Below are 19,341 nucleotides of genomic sequence, written 5' to 3'. Positions count from 1 at the left end.
TATATCGTTCCATGTTCACATTCAAATTTGAGTCAGTGATGGCGTTTCTCAGTAGAACTGAACTCGGTAGAACTGAACTCTGTAGAACTGAACTTGGAAGAACTGAACTTTAGATCCAGAAAGGCCCTTAGAGACGAGGAACATGAGAGTTTCTCATTTTTATGTATGTGGATGACTTTTAACCAAAGCTCAAAAATCTAAAGTGATTTGTCTTAAAAGTAAGAAATGCAAATCAAAGCCACAGTGAGGTACCAGTTAGAAAGGCTTTTATTGAAAAGTCAAAAAATAACAGGTGTTGGCGAGAAAAGGGAACTCTTATACTCTTATACACTGTTGGTAGGATTGTAAATTAGTTCAGTTCTTGTGGAAAGCAGTTTGGAGATTTCTCAAAAAATTAAAATGAATTACCATTTGACCCAGCAATCCCATTACCAGGTATATGCCCAAAGGAAAGTAAATTGTTCTTCCAAAAAGACATCTGCACTTAGATGTTTATCACAGCACTACTCACAATAACAAAGACAAGGAATCAACCTAGGTGCCCATCAACAGTGGATTGGAGAAAGGAAATGTGGAGCATACAAACCATGGAATTCTCTGTAGCCATAAAAAGGAACGAAATGATGTCCTTTACAGCAACACTGATGCAGCTGCAGGCCATTATTCTAAGTAAATGCACGCAGGAACAGAAAACCAAATCTAAAATACAAAATACAAGTAAAAAATGTAAAAAGTAAAAGGGTAGAAGCTGAACTAGTTTCCAAGGTTCCTGATTCTTTTGGTCATAGCCTTTGCACCAGTCAGTTTTAGACTGGTTCACCAGCAGTACATTCTGAAAATGCAGTCTTAACTGTGACACTGATGTTATTCAGTTTAGTAATGGCTGCTGTTGGCATGACCCTATAGGGACCGGGTAGTTGGAGTGTGCAGAAATGCGGCCTCTCGATAAAACTGGAACTAAATAGTGGAAATACGTGAAAAATTTTATGATGGAGAAGTCAGCTAAACCACATACCTTCCAATGGTTCTAATACAAGACTTTGGAAATAGGTGGAAGCAATTCTTAGTCATTACAATGATTTGCTACTACTAGTATTGAGCAGAAGGAAGGAGGTCAGGAATGCAAAACATACTGCAATTTACAGGACAGTCCCTGACTCCAAAAAAAATATCCAGCCTAAAATCCAGTAGCTTCCACTAACTCACTGAGAAGCACTTGCAGACCATCTCCAAATTTGACATTTCCCAGGCCTTGGCTTGCTTACCACTGCCACTGCCTCACTGCTTCTCCATGAGCAACCCGAACAAGAGCCCACCTGCTTTCCCATCCCGGAGCTGAGACAAGGCTAGGAGGATCACACAAGACTTAGTGAAGCCAGCAGAGCGCCCTGTGACTGAGGACGATGTGACTCAAAATGATGGCCGGTTCCTCTTCAGTTGAAGTTGGTCATCCACAACCACAATCCTTCCCTGCCTATTTGAGGCCTCTTTCCTCAGGATGGTACCACTTGACCCTTACCACCTAGACTTGACTTAAATACTAGAGTCTACTAACAGGTTTACCATAACCACGCCAATTAGGAATGGTCATCAGGTAACACTCCTCTTCCCAATGAGATTTCATGGCGAGCTGGTGGCAACACAGACTGAACACTTTGTCTTCTAACCCCCAGGCCAGAGTTATTTATATGAAAGCCCATGGGAGGGAGGCATTGATCTTTCCACCTCAACAGCAGGCTCACTGCTCTTAGGACCATAATATATCAGAGCCTTTCCCCAAACATCTCTGCCAGTGATTAAAACCTAACTGATTTGAGGTCAGAGGGAGATAGTTCTAACTAGAAGAAATGCTAGAAAAGGTTGCTTTTCTATTTATTATTATTATTATTATTATTATTATTATTTTGGGATGTCTTGTTCATCATTTGTACAAGAGCACCTTATATTGACTAAGATTACTGTGTAACCATCTTTGTATGATTAAATCAAGAACAAGATGCTTTTCAGAATACACTGACAGATACTGTTCTCAGGGGAAGAAAATAGTTCTAGAACCAGCACTTTTCCCACTGAAACTGCTGTGCTGGGAAAGGACACATTTGCTGAGCTACTACTCTGCTCAACACTAGGGACTCAAATGTTGGCTCAAGTCTCAAGGGCACAACCACATGAAGCAAACAGCTGGGTTGCACTGGCACTGTCACAGAACAGCAAGTGGGAGAAGAATACCTTCCTTAGAGAAGCAGGACAGAGGACTAACTCCTGGCAGATGAAGGGAGGAGTTTATTTTTAAAAGTCTAAAATGGAGTTTCAAGCAAGGTTGGAACCTAAAGAGAGTATTTTGGGAGCTGAAGAGCAGGGACGACTGGAGACAATAATGGATGCCATTTTTACCACTAAGTCAACCTTTCAGAAACTTCCTGGAGGAAGATACAGATAATGCTATCAATATATCTTGGCATTACACAAAACAGTAGTTCCAAGAGATGTTTCCTTACACAATAGCCCTTCTTGGAAGTTCATTGTGCACATTAACAGATATAAATTCTAAGAAATTATGAGAGGAATCAGGTTAATTTGTTGAACCTAGAATTTTCCAAGGTTATTATTAAACCTTTAGAGTACCTGCTTTCTTTTCCCTAAACCACACACACAGAAACTTAATTTAATGCCCATGGAAATTGATGTAGCAGAAAACTTTGAAAACCCTTAAGAGTTTCAGAATAGCCCTGTGAAAGAGTATCATACACCCAATTTCATAGTTGGGAGAATTGAAGCACAGGGCCATTACGTAACTTGCTTAAGAACACATATGAAGCATAACTAGTATTAGAACCAAGGTCTTGTTCAAGGATTTCCTCCATGTTCATTCACCTAGCTAGTGCCCACAACAGATCTAAGTGGAAAGAGCTTTCCCTTGACATTCTCTTGGAATATGTTTGATTTAAAAAAAAAAAAGAAAGAAAAGAAAAATAGCAGCGGGCATGGTGGCTCACGCCTGCAATCCCAGTACTTTGGGAGGCCAAGGCGAGCGGATCACTTGAGGTCAGGAGTTCGAGACCAGCCTGGTCAACATGCGAAAACCCCATTTCTACTGAAAATACAAAAATTAGCTGGGCGTGGTTGTGCATGCCTGTAATCCCAGCTACGTGGGAGGCTAAGATGGGAGGATTCGTTGAATCCAGGAGGCAGAGGTTGCAGTGAGCTGAGATTGCTCCACTGCACTCCAGCCTGGGAGACAGAGGGAGACTCCATCTCAAAAAAACAAAACAAAACAAACGTTATAAAATCTTAATTTTTCTTTATTATATGAGCAATGTTTCTATTGTAGAAAATTAAAAATAAACAATAAAGAGGAAAAAAATCACTGGTAATCCCAAAGTCAGATATCACTATTAACAGTCTGATGTGTAATTCTTCCAGGCCTTTTTCTATTTACCTATACTCAAAACTCATATACTACAAATCATTAATTCTAAAATGCTATTGACTATCAAATGTCCATGCACCGTTACTTTGTATACTATTAGGAAAGAGAAACACGATAACACAAAAATTAATGATATTCTTAATGGCATGCATGAATCAGTTATATTAGCTTGTTGCTTTAAAATGTCTCTCCTCAATTACAAGGAATTTGGTGATTTCTCCACCTTTAGCTGTATGATTTGTCATGTATTAGGCAATTCTTTGCACATGTGTCAGGAACAAAATATAACAACATCACCTACTTGTAGATATCTTCCTTTCTTAAGTCACAGAAAGCACTTGGTTGTTGCTTTCTGAGAAAACATAGAATCATAGTTATTTCTCTTTTCCAGTACTGAATATTTGCCTCATTGATATAAAATGTATTTCTCAGTCCTTTGTTCCTGTGCCCTTCTGAATATACAGTAACTCTGTTTTGATGCCAAGTCATACTCCAACCTTCTAAAAAAACTTTAAACGGTGTTTGAAATCAAAGGCTCTAGAACCAATGATATACATAATTCAGTTGAAGTGATATATGAATAGTTAGGAACAACATCAGGCATGGCAATGACAAGTATATCATAATTGTAACTCATTCAATAGCAATTTCAAGACACATTCTAACTTCAGAGCTGTTAAAATACAGGGGAAAAAAAGCATGCCTTTGAATTAATGAAATAGTAGATTCTTTTTTACAAAATGAGATTTTACATATCCACCTTTTTGCCCTTTTAAAACATGTCCATTCCTTATCCCAACTGTACCACTCTTTTTCCCCCTCAAGATTACCATCATTCTAAATAAAGGTTTATTATTTTATAGCTGTTTATCAGTTTTACTACATATGTATATATTCCTAACAATATATTCAGTTTTAACTTTTTTTTTTTTTTTTTTTTGCTTTCCAAATAGAATCATTCTATGGATCATTTGAGACTTGCTTTTGTCTTCTACATTATATTTTAAAATTCATCTATGTTAATATGTATAGCTCGAGTTGGATTCATTTTCACTGCTGTATAGTATTCCATTGAAGGAATATATATTATCTCAGTATACTAAGCCATTCACCTCTTACTGGTCCTTGGGTTATTCACAGATTAATTTGCTTTGTTTTAAACATTTTTATGAAGCTTCTCTATGGTAGAGTTTCCTAAACTTATGAATTTTGTTGTACATATAGAAAGTGGTATTTGTAGGCATAGGATGTAAGTGGAAGGACCAGATTGGTTGCTACCTAAAGAGAGTATCAGCCTGTTAACCAGAAAAGCAGACTACTCAGCTACTTTGAAGCTAGGGAATTAATGTATCTTTACACCTGTATCCATTCTTTGCACTAAGATATATACAGCTTTCTGCTCCACAGTACAACTGCTAATTCCTAGGATAAGCATCTTTTCAGTTTTGGATAATAATGCCAAAATTTTTCCCAGATGCTTGTACCATATTGTACTCATACCAGTACTGTTTAAAAATTACTTCTCTTTCTGACATTGAGTAGTACAGGACTTCTAGATTTTCGCCTGTCTAGTAGGGATAATATGTATCATTGTGGCCTTTATTTGCATTGGTTACAAGAAGGTTGAGCATGCTTTCATGTGCTTATTTTCCAACCTTATTTCCTCTTCTGTGAAATGCCTGTTCATGGTTTTTGTCTATTTTTCCATTTGGTTATTTGTGTTTTTCTTATCAACTTTTAGGAGTTCTTTATATATCTTTATATATTCAGGATATTAATCCTTCATGTATATGTGTTGCAAACATATCCCTCCCCCAAACACACACACACATACACACACACACGGCTTATATTTTCACTGTCTTTATGGTACTTTTTGATGAACAGATTTTATTTTTAATGTAATTGATATAAATTTAGTCTTGTGGCCAGCTTTTTTTGAGTCCTAAAGACTCTAAAGATCAAATATTCTAAAAGTTTTAATGTTTTGCCTCACATTTAGTAGATAAAGAGGAAAGGAAGAGCTTTGGCAGCAAACCAAGTATATAAAAGAATCTAGGTCAAACTCTCCCAGGTATGCCTAGATTTTAAAAGATGGTCCAAAGCCAGAAGGCATCTTGCTGAAGACAACTCTCCAACTGTTTATTGAGTCCTCCTGATGCAGTCTGGACTGGCTGCCATCTCATCCTGGAGGCTTCTCTAACCATTGTCCTAGGGTTACCCTTCACTTCTCTTCCCATTGGATCTCCTAATACCTGTATCCTATGTCTTCCTCTTGCTTGTATACTCCTGTATTTTGCTGAAGCACCTATAGCATTCTGAGCAAAGGTCTATGCAATACCATAAAGGATCAACTGTTAAATCAGACTCTTGAATCAGAGATCTTACCCAGCATCAAGCTTTACAAATAATTTCAAGGATATAAGTAGTTGCTAGACACAAGTGAAGCACACAGGTCCAGGCTAGCCAACTTATTCCCAGGCCCTTTCTCATCAGGACACATGTGCCTAGATTAACACATGAGGTCTCAAAAAAAATAAATAAATAAAATCTGCAGCTCCATTAGTTAGAAGAAAGCCGTTTCAGTCATGGAACTTCTGTATTCAGATGGCTACATAACTTGTGTGATATTTTCCAGGGAGCCATGTCCCACATATCAATAGATTCTAAGGGATTTTATTTGGTTTTTTGTTGCCATAAGCAATTCTGGACAGACCAGATATATCTTGCTAAAAGCATTTCATAAGTGCCAACTCTCCTACTAGTAAACACCATTAGCTCTTTTCCTGGAGGTCTATCATTATTAGCAAGTTTACAAGGATTTGAAACTAAAGATCACCTTTCTTTCAGAGGGGTGTGTCCCTGGTATTGGATGCAAGGCCTGATTCTAACTATATTCATGTTACCATATTATAGGAAATAAATTTTGGACCTTGTTTCAGTTATGGTCCAGTCAGTTATTAGAAACTGCACCAGCTATTTGAATAAATAACTGCTGTTTATTTTAATGTGTCCCCCAAAGTTCATATGTTGGGAACTTAATCCCCAATGCAACAGTGTTGAGAGGTGGGACATTTAAGAGGTGATTAAGTCATGAGGGCAATGAATTAATGTCATTAACATGGAAGTAGTTTCGTTATTGTGAGAGTGGGTTTGTTATAAAAGTGAGTTCAGCCCCCTCTTGCTAGCTCATGCTCTCTTTCCTTTCTGCCTCCCACTTTCCATCAAGAGATGACTCAGCAAAGAGGTCCTTGACAGATGCCAACCCTTTGATCTTGAACTTCTCAGCCTCCAGGAATGATAAGTAAATCTCTGTTCTTTCCACATTACCCAGTCTGTGGTATTCTATTATAGCAGCACAAAATGGACTAAGACAATAATTTAATGGGAACTAAACAGCTATTAGAGAACTAAGAGGGAAAAAGGTTAACACTGATATAATACAGAGTTATTTCTGAAAGCAACCAGGACTATCTCCGGGCTTGGAGAACAGAAAGACAAAAATTGAGGTTATTAGAAGTTTGAAGGAGAAGTCCTGCAAGGCTGGGATTTAGAACCTGAGGAGAGATACTACCCAGATAATTCTGGTATCTTTGAGAGAGGACAACGTGGCTTGTCCTAGGAGAGTGGGTGGAAACTTGGAAACTGGAACCAAGTGCCACTGCCATCATCTACCATTACTGAGATAAAGAAGTATTGCTGGAGTGATGGTAACGAAAGAGTAACCAAACAAGAAATAAGACCTCTTTTCAACCTCAGCCTTCTGGACTTCTGTTAGCATCCCCTATTGACTGAACTTAACAGTGGGCCTGCTAGCTAGGGAGAAATCTGGCTTGCAAAATCCCAATCCTAGCACCACAAAGCAGAATATAGAAGAGTTTGGAGTTAAGAGACAACAGCTTGACAATCAGCACAACCACAATTCTGACTCTTCTCATCTATCCCATCTTTCAATATATATTTCAACTTCAATATAACAAGAACAACCTGTGGCGGCTGGGCATGGTGGCTCACGCCTGTAATCCCAGCACTTTGGGAGGCCGAGATGGGCGGATAACGAGGTCAAGAGATCGAGACCATCCTGGCCAACATGGTGAAACCCCATCTCTACTAAAAATACGAAAAGTAACCAGGCATGGTAGCGTGCGCCTGTAGTCCCAGCTACTTGGGAGGCTGAGGCAGGAGAATTGCTTGAACCTGGGAGGCAGAGTTTGCAGTGAGCCTAGATCATGCTACTGCACTCCAGCCTGGTGACAGAGAAAGACTCCTAAAAAAAAAAAAAAAAAAAAAAAAAAAAAGAACAATCTTTGGCTAGTGGATATCGCTTATTCTTTAGTAAACCCAGCAGTGCACATTAAGTATGCAATTCAAGTATGTAATTAATCCAGCATCTGGGTGTTTCGCTGCAGTAGGGTCATTGTAAGTACCTAATATTGTCATGCTATCTAAAGTGGAAACTCCAAATATATTTTCCAAGTCCTCCAGAAATCATTTGTGTCCTCATTTGCTCAGTTTACATCTGAAGGATCAGCTTCCCAATTAGCTTTTAGTTAATGCATTCCCTATGACCACTAGTAGAATTTGTTCAATGCTGTTTTAAAAATGTCATTGATATGGTTTGGCTCTGTGTCCCCACCCAAATCTCATCTAAAATTGTAATCCTCATAATCCCCACGTGTCAAGGGAAGAACCTGGTGGGAGGTGATTGGATCATGGAGGTGGTTTCCCCCCATGCTCTTCTCATAATAGTGAGTGAGTTCTCATGATATCTGATGGTTTTATAAGTGTGTGACAGTTCCTCCTACACACGCTCTCTTGCGCCTGCTGTCACATAAGACATGCCTGCTTCCCCTTCTGCTGTGATTGTAAGATTCCTGAGGCCTCCCCAGTCATGCAGAACTGTGAGTCAACTAAAGCTCTTTCCTTTATCAATTCAGTCTCTGGTAGTATCTTTATAGCAGTGTGAAACAGGCTAACAAAGTTATCCTTTCCAAAATGAGTTGTTCTTATTTGAAGACACCAACTTGTCAGTCTTCAATGAGTCTTACTTAAAATAGTTAAACTGACTTTTTTTTTTCAGCCAAAAACAAATATTCAAGAAGAGCTTCCCTTTCCTTCTTTGAACATTGATGTTAATTTCATCCTTGTCATTTTGGGATTCTCCGGCTCTTCAAAAAATTATTTCCCAGTAAATACTGACAGAGTGTCAAAGGATATAAGTGATCATTTCCAATTCCTAAAAGTAAATTGATGGGAACCTACTGGGCCCCTACTTCCTTCTGACCTGAACGCGGATTGACTTTAGAGAGATGACTTGCACAGAGACGCCTTTGCTTGTCCTTTTGATGGTTCACTCACAACTCTTTTTGACTTTACAGGAAACACACGTCCCCGTCCCCACTTCACCTGCATTTGTGTAAGGATTCCTCTGAAGGCTCCTCAGACTTCCTCCTTTGACAGTTCCCAGGACAGCTCCAACCCATCTGTTCATCTGACATTCCATTAAGCCCGTGCGTTACCACAATATCCTGTTTTTCCCTTCCTGTTTCTAGCCACACTTACTCAGATGCAATGACAGAGTTTGCTGCAAATTCCTCGACATAAATCTCTCCAGTGAGCTTTCTGCCCTTACCTTAAGCCTCTTTCTCTGAAAGCACAGCCCTCTGGCCCTTTCTCTTTGAAAACCCAGTCCAAAATATCCCATAATGGAAATAAACATCTCCAAGTTAGGTCCCAAAATACGATTTAACAACAACAAAAGAAACTAAAATCTGCTATTTGTGCTAAAAGGCTGGGGGAACAGCAATGTTACTTAGAATGATGGTGAGTTAACACACGTTATAGAGAGCTAGCTGTTTTAGCAGGGATCCTAATGTAGTGACCATGATCGGGGTGACTGGGAGCAAATCACTTGACCTCTTTACATTTCAGAAATTCTGATAACTGCCCTGCTAATCTCATGGGGTTGTGTTGAGGGTAAAATGAGACCATTCATTTAATAAATATTTGCTAAGAGTCTACCATGTGCCAGGCCCATTCTAGGCCCTAGGGATGTGACATTGAGTCATCTAAAACATTGCGTTTATGAACTTCCATCATATGGTTGCATGTAGATGTAGACTGGTTATTCTCATTGCTATATAGTATCCTATTCTGTGAATATACCACACTTGATTTATTCATTCCACGTTGAGCATTTGCCTAATTTCTAGGTTTGGAGCTACTGTCCAAAAAATGAGGCTATGAACATTCTGGCATATGTCTTTTGGTGAACTTAGGTGTGCATTTCTGTTGTGTCAGTTCCCTTTTAATCTGGCTAATCATGTCAAAGGAAGTTCCAGGTTGGAGCTGGCATTCGGTAACATCTCTGGAGCCCTTGTCAATGTGTCCCTATAACAAACAACCAACTTCATGTCCAGAGCCTTCAGCATCACACTGTAGCTAGCTAGAGTTTGCAAACACTGTTTTATTTATTTATTTATTTATCTATCTATTTATTTTTGAGATAGGGTCTTACTCTGTCACCCAGACTAGAGTGCCACTGCTTGATCGTAGCTCACTGTAGCCTCCTGGGCTCAAGGGATCCTCTAATCTTAGTCTCCCGAGTAGCTGGGACTAAAGGCATGTGCCACCATGCCCGGCTAATTTTTTGTTGTTGTTGTTTAGATTTAGGGTCTCGCTATGTTACCCAGGCTGGTCTCAAATTCCTGACTGCAGGCAATCCTCCCAATGTGCTGGGATTACAAGCGTGAGTCACCACACCCAGCCCCAAACATTGTTTCAGCCCCAAACATTGTTTCATCTGCATTTTGTTTTTCTTTTTAGAGTTGGGGGTCTCACTCTGTCATCCAGGCTGGAGTACAATGTGGGATCATAGCTCACTGCAGCTTCAACTTCCTGGATTCATGAAATCCTCCCATCTTAGCCTCCCAAGTATCTGGGACTATAGACACAGACCACCATATCTGGCTAATTTTTATTTTTTTTAGAGATGGGGTCTTGCTCTGTTGCCCAGACTAGTATCGAATTCCTGGCCTCAAGATATCCTCTCGCCTCAGCTTCCTGAGTAGCTGGGATTACAGGCACAAACTGACTCCTTCAGTTTGCTTTATTTATAAGTTTAAATTACATATTGCAAGAGATTGTGTTCCATTTATTTACATATTTATAAATATATCTATATTACTCGTACGTTATTTATATAAAGTTTCCTTTGAAAATAAGTTCTTATCACACTTAACAGAAAATTAGAGATGGCAGAAAAAAGAATCAGTAAACTTGAAGGTATATCAGGCCGGGCGCAGTGGCTCACGCCTGTAATCCCAGCACTTTGGGAGGCCGAGGCGGGCAGATCACGAGGTCAGGAGATCAAGACCACCCTGCTAACACGATGAAACCCCGTCTCTACTAAAAATACAAAAAATTAGCCGGGCGTGGTGGCGGGCGCCTGTAGTCCCAGCTACTCCGGAGGCTGAGGCAGGAGAATGGCGTGAACCCAGGAGGCGGAGCTTGCAGTGAGCCGAGATCCCACCACTGCACTCCAGCCTGGGCGACAGAGTGAGACTCTGTCCACCCCCACCCTTCAAAAAAAAAAAAAGAAAACTTGAAGGTATATCAATTCCTCTGGAAGTTTTCAAAGTACGTCACTTAAAAGAGCAATCTCTTACCTTCTCAAGGATTTTGCTACTGCAATTTTCTCTTCTGTCTTGGATTATCAATAGTCACTCTCTAATGGCTTACTTACATTAACATGTATAACAGTATATTATAGTATCTTCTATCTAAAAATAAATCTCTAGATGCAGGATCCCCTCCATCTTCCATCTCACTGCTTTGCTCCTCTTCATGCCAAATTATTTAAAGAGTTACCTGTATTGACTACCTCTGCTTCTACCTCTACTACGTTCTTCTCAATGCACTCCAATCTGATGTGCTCCCTTCACTCTGTAAGATGGTTTCTATCAAAGTGACCAATAAGGTCCATCTTACCAAACCGAAGGGCCATTTCTTTGTCACATTGCTTGACCACAGCACATTTTACAACTGATCATTCTCTCCTTATGGCAACATTTTCCTGTCTCAGCTTCCTCAAGTTCCAACCTCCCCTGGTTCTTCCTACAAAACTAATGATTCCTTCCTAGTTCCTTTGGGTGAATATCCCTCTGCTAATAAATCTGTAAATGTTGAAAGGCCCTGATTGCTGCACCTGTAGTTCACTCTGGCCAGGCTACAATCATTTTTCTAGGTGACCACCTCCAGTTCTATCAATATCACCTATCATCTTAGCACTCCCAGATTTCTATTTCTAGCATTGAACTTTTCTTGAAATGTCATTTTCACTGCTGATTATTTTACACCTCCAAATGCATGTCTAATAAGCATCTCAGACGTAATATATTCCAAACTGAACACCTGCCTCCCACGCTCTCTCCCACCAAGTCTTTTCAGGTCTTTGCTACCTAGATCAATAGCACCATTACTCACCCAATCTCCTAAGCTCAAATCCAGGAGATACCTCGGATCTCCTAGAGTGAAGGACTCTTTCCCTCATCTCCATCTAATCTATCAAGTCCTTCAAGAATACTGACAACTCACAGAATGGGAGAAAAGAATTTGCAAACCATGTATTTAATAAAGGATCAACATCCAGAATATACGAAGAATTCCTGAATCTCAACAGCAAAATAAGAAACAACCAAATTCAAAAATGAGCAAAGTACTTGAATAGACATTTCTCCAAAGAAGATATACAAGTAGCCAATAAGTACATGAAAAGATGCTCACCATCACCAGTCATTAGGGAAATGCAAATCAAAACCACAGTGAGATGCTCTTCATAATGGTTAGAATGGCTACTACCACAAAAACAGAAAATAACAAGTATTGGTGAGGAAGTAGAGAAACTAAAATGCTTTTGCACTGTAAATGGGAATGTAAAATGATGCAGCCATTATAAAAACAGTATGGAGGTTTCTCAAAAAATTAAAAATAAAATTATATGATCTAGCAATTCCATTTCTGAGTACATATCCAGAAGAACATTAAGCAGGATCTCTAAGAGTTATTTTCACACACATTTTTATTGTAGCATTATTCCGAACAGCCAAGAAGTAGAAGGGGCATTAATTCAACCTAAATGGATGAATGAGTGAATAAAGTGAATAGAGAAAATGTGGTATATACATACAATAGAATATTATTCAGCATTCAAAAAGAAAGAAATCCTGCCACGTTTATGCTACAATATGAATTAACCTTGAGGGCATTATGCTAACTGAAATAAACCAGTCATAAAAATATAAATACTATATGATTTCATGCATATGAAGTATCTAAAGCAGTCAAACTTAGGCAAACAGAAAGTATAAGCTTAGTGGTGGCTAGGGGCTAGGGTGAGAGCAAAATAAGGAGTTGTTTTTCAATAAGTATAGAGTTTCAGTTTTGCAAAACGAAAAAGTTTTAGAGATCTGTTTCACAACAATTTGAAGAGGTTCAACCCCACTGAGAGGCACACTTAACAATTGTTAAGATGGTAAATTTTATGTCATATGTTTTCTCCTACAACTAAAAAAATATAAAATAATAAGTGTTGGTGAGGATGTGGAGAAATGGAATCCTTGTGCACTGCTGATGGGAATGCTAAATGGTGCAGCTGCTGTGAAAAATCATACGGTAGTTCCTCAAAAAATTAAACAGAATTATTGTATGATCAAGCAATTGCATTTCTGGGTATACACACACACAGAGATGAAAGCAGGGTCTCAAAGGGTATCTGTACACTCATGTTCATTGCAGCATTATGTACACTAGCTGAAATGTGAAAGCCACACATGTCCATTGACAGATGACTGGATAAACAAAATGTGGCATACCTAGAGAATGGAATATTATTCAGCTTTAAAATGGAAGGAAATTCTGACACATGCTACAACATGGATGAACCTTGAAAACATCATGATAAATGAAATGAGCCAATCACAATAGGACAAATATTCTGTGATTCTATTCATACAAAGTACTTAGAGTAGTCAAATTCAGAGACAGAACATAGAATAGTGGTTGCCAGAGTCTGGGGAGAGGGGGAAATGGGCAGTTAGTATTTAGTAGGGAAAGAATTTTGGTTGCAAGATGAAAACGTTATGGGGATGGATGGCAGTGATGGTTGCACAACAATGTACTTAATGTTTCTGATCTGCACACTTAAAAATGGTTAAAATGGTAAATTTTTTATATGTGTGGGGTTTTTTTTTTTTTTTTTTTTTTCACTTTTAGGATATTTTAAAAAGAATACTGCCAAAATAGGTGGCAATTCTGGCCATTCTCTCCATCTCAGTACTACCTAATCCAAGCCACCGTAATCTCTTGTTTGGACTTTTGCACTAGCTTCTAGTTTGTCTTCCTGATTTTCCTTTTTTTCACCCCACAATCATCTTGTCATAGAAAAGCCAATGTAATTTTTAAAAATGTAAATCATAGTCTGGTTCCCCTTTGTGTACAATTTTCCATGGTCTCCCATATACTTAGAATAAAGTTCATGCCCTTCACTGAGGCTTAAAAACCCTGCTTGATCTTGGACTCCAACTCTCATCACTCTGCCCCTCTCCCACTGTCCTCTGGCCACAGGAGCAAGCTGTTATGTCTGTAAGCACATTATGACTGCATCTTAGTCAGCTAGGGTTGCTATAACAAGCACACCATAGACTGGAGTCTCAATATTTATTTCTCACAGTTCTGGAGGCTGGGAAGTCCAAGATCAAAGTGCTGGTAGATCCAGTGTTTGGAGACAGACACTTTCTTGTTGTATCCTCACAAGGCAGAGAAAAAGAGAGAGACAGAGAGAAACAGATAGATGGGGGAGAGAGGGAGGAAGCAAGCTCTCTCTTGTCTCTTCTGGTAGGGGCACTAATCCCATTCGTCAGAGCTTCACCTTTATGACTTGATTATATCCTGAAAGCCTTATTTCCTAATCCCATCACACTGGGGATTAAGATCTCAATCTATCACTTTAAGGAGAACACTTTCAGCCCATAATGGCGGTTCCTACCTAATGTTTATTGCACTATTTCTTCCTCTCTCTGAAAATCTCTTTCTCAGTCTTCACAAGGTATCTCTTTCAGATTTGAATCTCACCCATGAAAAGTAGCCTCAAGTCACCCTCTATCATATCACTCTGTTTTTTGTTTCTATTTTCATTTTTAACTTTTCTTTTACACACAGGGGTACATGTGCAGGTTTGTTATATAGGTAAATTCATGTCACAGGAGTTTGTACACAAATCCATCACCCACATATTAAGCCTAGTACCCAATAGGTATTTTTCCTGATCCTCTCTCTCCTCCCACCCTCCACCATCAAGTAGGCCACAGTATCTATTGTTCCCCTTTGTGCACATGTGTACTCATCATTTACCACTCACTTATAAGTAAGAACATGCAATATTTGGTTTTCTGTTCCTGTATTAGTTTGCTAAGGATAATGGCCTCCAGCTCCATCTATGTTCCCACAAAGCACATGACCTTGTTCTTTTTCATGGCTGTGTAGTATTCCATGGTGTATATGTATTATTTTCTTGTCCATTCTATCATTGATGGGCATTTAGATTGATTTCATATCTATTCCTGCCTATATTCATGTCTATATTCATACTATTGTGAGTAGTGCAACAATAAACTAGTGTTTAATAGGCAAAGAATTAGTGTTTAATAGGGAAAGAACATATAGGTCCATGTCCCTTTATGTCAGAACAATTTATATAGTTCTTTCGGTATATACCCAGTAATGGGATTGCTGGGTCGAATGGTAAATCTATTTTTAGCTCTTTGAAGAATCCCCACACTGCTTTCCACAGTGGTTGAACTAATTTACACTCCCACCAACAGCATATAAGTCTCCAGCTTCTGTTATTTTTTGACTAATAATAGCCATTATGACTGGCGTGAGATGTTATCTCATTGTGAGTTTGATTTGCATTTCTCTAATGATAAGTGACACTGAGCTTTTTTTCATACACTTGTTGGTTGCATGTATGTCTTCTCTTGAAAAGTGTCTGTTCATGTCCTTTGCCCACTTTTCAATGGAGTTGTTTATTTTTTGCTTGTAAATTTGTCTAATTTCCTTATATATGCTGGATATTAGACTTTTGTCAGATGCATACTTTGCAAATATTTTCTCCCATTCTGTAGGATTTACTCTGTTGTTTCTTTACTCTGTTGTTTTATTTATTCTGTTGATAGTTTCTTTTGCTGCACATAAGCTCTTAAGATTAATTAGATCCCATTTGTTAATTTTTGCTTGTAATTGCTTTTGGCATCTTCATCATGAAATCTTTGCCCATTCCTATGTCCAAAACTGTATTGCCTAGTTTTCTTCCAGGGCTTTTATAGTTTTGGGTTTTACATTTAAGTCTTTAATCCATCTTGAGTTGATTTTTGTATGTGGTGTAAGGGAGGGGGTCCAATTTTAATTCTCTGTATATGGCTAGCCAGTTATCACAGCACTACTTATTGAATAGGGTGTTCTTTCCCCATTGCTCATTTTAATCTGCTTTATTGGTGATCAGATGATTGTAGGTGTGTGGCCTTATTACTGGGCTCTCTATTCTGTTCCATTGGTCTATATGTCTTGTTTTTGTACCAGCACCACACTGTTTTGGTTACTGTAGCCCTGTAGGATAGCTTCAAGTCAGTTAGTATGATGCCTCCAGTTTTGTTCTTTTTGCCTAGGATCGCCTTGGCTATTCGGGCTCTTTTTTGGTTCCATATGAATTTTAAAATAGTTTTTTCTAGTTCTGTGAAGAATCTCATGATAGTTTAATAGTAATCGCATTGAATCTAGAAATTGCTTTTGGCAGTATAACCATTTTAATGCTATTAATTCTTCCTATCCACGAGCATGGAATGTTTTTCCATTTGTTTGTGTCCTCTCTCATTTCTTTGAGCAGTGTTTTGTGGTTCTCATCATAGAGATCTTTCGGCTACCTAGTTAGCTGTATTCCTAGGTATTTTATTCTTTTGTGGCAACTGTGAGTGGGATTAAATTCCTGATTTGGCTCTCGGCTTGGCTGTTGTTGGTGTATAGGAACGCTAGTGATTTCGGTACATTAAATTTGTATCCTGAGACTTTGCCAAAGTTGTTTATCAGCTGAAAGAATTTTGGGCAGAGATTATGGGGTTTTCTGAATATGGAATCATGTTGTCTGCAAACAGCGATAGTTTGACTTCCTCCCTTCCTATTTGGATGCCCTTTCTTTCTATTGCCTGATCACCCCGGCCAGGACTTCCAATACTATGTTAAATAGGAGAGGTGAGAGAGGGCATCCTTGTCTTATGCTGATTTTCAAGTAGAATGCTTCCAGCATTTGCCTATTCAGTATGATGTCAGCTGACATCACTCTTTTTAAGTTTTCTTCATAGTATATTTATTACTGCCTGATGTATTTTTCATTGTTTTGTTTAGGCATTTGTCTATTTATAGGTGTTCTTCCAACAGAATGTAGCCCGTTGAGAGTAGGAATTTACAAGACCTTGAACTACAGATCCTAGAATAATGCCTGACACAAAATAAGAACTCGCTGGAAATTTCCCAAGGAGAACTTGGCTTAGCACTGCAAGGGCTTTCAGAATAGTATCTTAGAAAAAAAAAAAAACATATAATAAATCCAGAACACTTTCGTTTTGTTTCACAAGCATCTGAAACTCAGCACAAGCAATTGACCATAGCATGTTTCTCTTCATCTACTCAAGCTGGCTCCTGCCCCTGCTCTCCTCCTCAAGCCTCCAAATACAACTGCCATCCACCCCCTGTCAAACAGACAACCTAAATAAGAAAATAAAACCCTTCCAGGTGTGGTGGCTGTAATCCCAGCACTTTGGGAGGCTGAGGCGGGCAGATCACTTGAGGTCAGGAGTTCAAGACCAGTCTGGCCAACGTAGTAAAACCCCTTCTCTACTAAAAATACAAAAATTAGCCGGGCATAGTGGTGCATGCTGTGGTCCCAGATACTCAGGAGTCTGAGGCAGGAGAATTGCTTGAACCCAGGAGGCAGAGGTTGCAGTGAGTCGAGATTGTGCCACTTCACTCCAGCTTGGGCGAGAGAGTGAAACTGAGGTTTGTTTTCAGTGCCTGTAATTTCTGATCTTTAGGGTGAAATACCTCAGTTTGTATCATGAATAAGTTAGTTTCTAAAAAAACACTCCTAGCTGGGAGCGGGGGCTCATGCCTGTAACCTCAACATTTTGGGAGGCTGAGGTGGGCGGATCACCTGAGGTCAGGAGTTCGAGACTAGCCTGGCCAACATGGTGGAACCCCCATCTCTGCTAAAAATACAAAAAATTAGCCGAGCGTGGTGGTGGGCACCTGTAATCCCAGTTACTCGGGAGGCTGAGGCAGGAGAATCGCTTGCACCTGGGAGACGGAGGTTGCAGTGAGCCGAGATTGCGCCACTGCACTCCATCCTGGGTGACAAGAGCGAGACTCCATCTCACAAACAAAAAACAAACAAAACAAACCAAAAAAAATTCCTATGACGCCAATAAAACACACAGGGATGCCTGTGCCCTAAATGATCATCCAGCGAGAGCTTTGGTTATATACTCACAGCAAGCAGCCTGCAGACCAGCAAGGTGGAATGCAGGATAGCGTAGGAGGTGGGCCAGGGCTTGCTGCAGCCTCCGTTCTAAAATTGATCCCAACACGCCTGCGTCCTGCTCCAGTCCCTCCCCCTTGGCCCTGGAGCGAGGCGAGTCTTCAGTGGAGGTGCTGACCATGCCTGGGTGAGTTTTTTTTTAATGAAACATCTCCGCTATTAGATCCCTGGCAGCGCAAGACTGTGTACACAAAACTACAAGCAAAACAGTCCATTTTGTGTACTGCTTATTCCAGTACCTCCCTATAAAAGGTACGCACAACCCTAGAGGGATTCCCGCTAGGTGGCGCTCGTTCTCCATCGTACCCAGGCGGGTTCGAAGCTGGCACATGTCCTTTTAACACCCTGAGAGGTGATCTTCAACCCTGGTTTTTTAGGTAAGAAAACTAAGCCCCAAAGAGGGTCTTGCGTGAGGTCGCTTGGCTACCTCTCAGAACCGCGTGCACAATCTGGTTTCTGAACCTAATGAGTTTCCATCACCTGGCTGTCTCCCTCTACACACGGTTTAGTTTGTTGATTATAATAAAATAGTGTGTTTCCTTCTTTCAACACAACGAGGTTTATGTTCAGATCCTCAGGCCTTGGTGTGATTTGTTTTCAAATGCATGGGACAGAAAAAAAGTCATTAGATTTGTCTGACTGAATTTTTTCTTTGATTACCTTAAATCCGAACGAAGGTCCTTTTCCAATGAATAAGCAATTAAAAATGGATAAGGTCTATGATGGGAAACGATAAGTCTGAAGGTTAATGAGAAAAACCGATTAGAGTAGAAAATCCAACTGGATTTGACATCAGACAAAGCCTGATTTAAATTCTGACTTAGCCACTTACTGATAGTCAGGAGTCTCAGTTTCTTCATCTGTAAAACAGGAATAACAACGTTTTCTACTCGTTCCAGTCCCAAGGGTGTGTACATTCAATGAAACAATAGGCTTTGGTTCCGGGCACACTCTCAGTGAGCAATATTTGTTAAAATATAAAACTACCTTTTATATTATTATTTATAGTATTATAAGCTGGCCAGTTACAATACAGCCTCTCTTTGCAGTCTGATATATTTGGACCATGTACATGAAAAACGCTGCAGGGCGCTGGATGACTCAGGAACGAAGGCGTGGGTGCTCGACTCTTGGGATGCTTAGGTGGTTTGGATAGCCCTCGGGAGTCTGCGAATTGGGACCCACCGTCAGTGCTGGGCGCGACCTCCGCCTGGACCTGGCTCTGGAGAGCCTGCAACGCCGCCCCTCCCTCCTCCCGCCTCCACCC

The 19,341-nt window shown here is 39.8% G+C and overlaps 1 long non-coding RNA gene across 1 annotated transcript in view; it reads right to left on the bottom strand.

The window, feature by feature from the left end:
• LOC108542686 (uncharacterized) overlaps positions 1 to 19,341 on the bottom strand; it is a 97,613-nt gene that overhangs the window by 77,774 nt on the left and 498 nt on the right. The window lies entirely within an intron of this gene.

This window comes from Rhinopithecus bieti, unplaced genomic scaffold (assembly GCF_001698545.2).
Source record: "Rhinopithecus bieti isolate Rb0 unplaced genomic scaffold, ASM169854v2 scaffold_21626, whole genome shotgun sequence".
Taxonomy (NCBI): Eukaryota; Metazoa; Chordata; class Mammalia; order Primates; family Cercopithecidae; genus Rhinopithecus; species Rhinopithecus bieti.
This window is presented reverse-complemented; position numbering and strand designations above follow the sequence as displayed.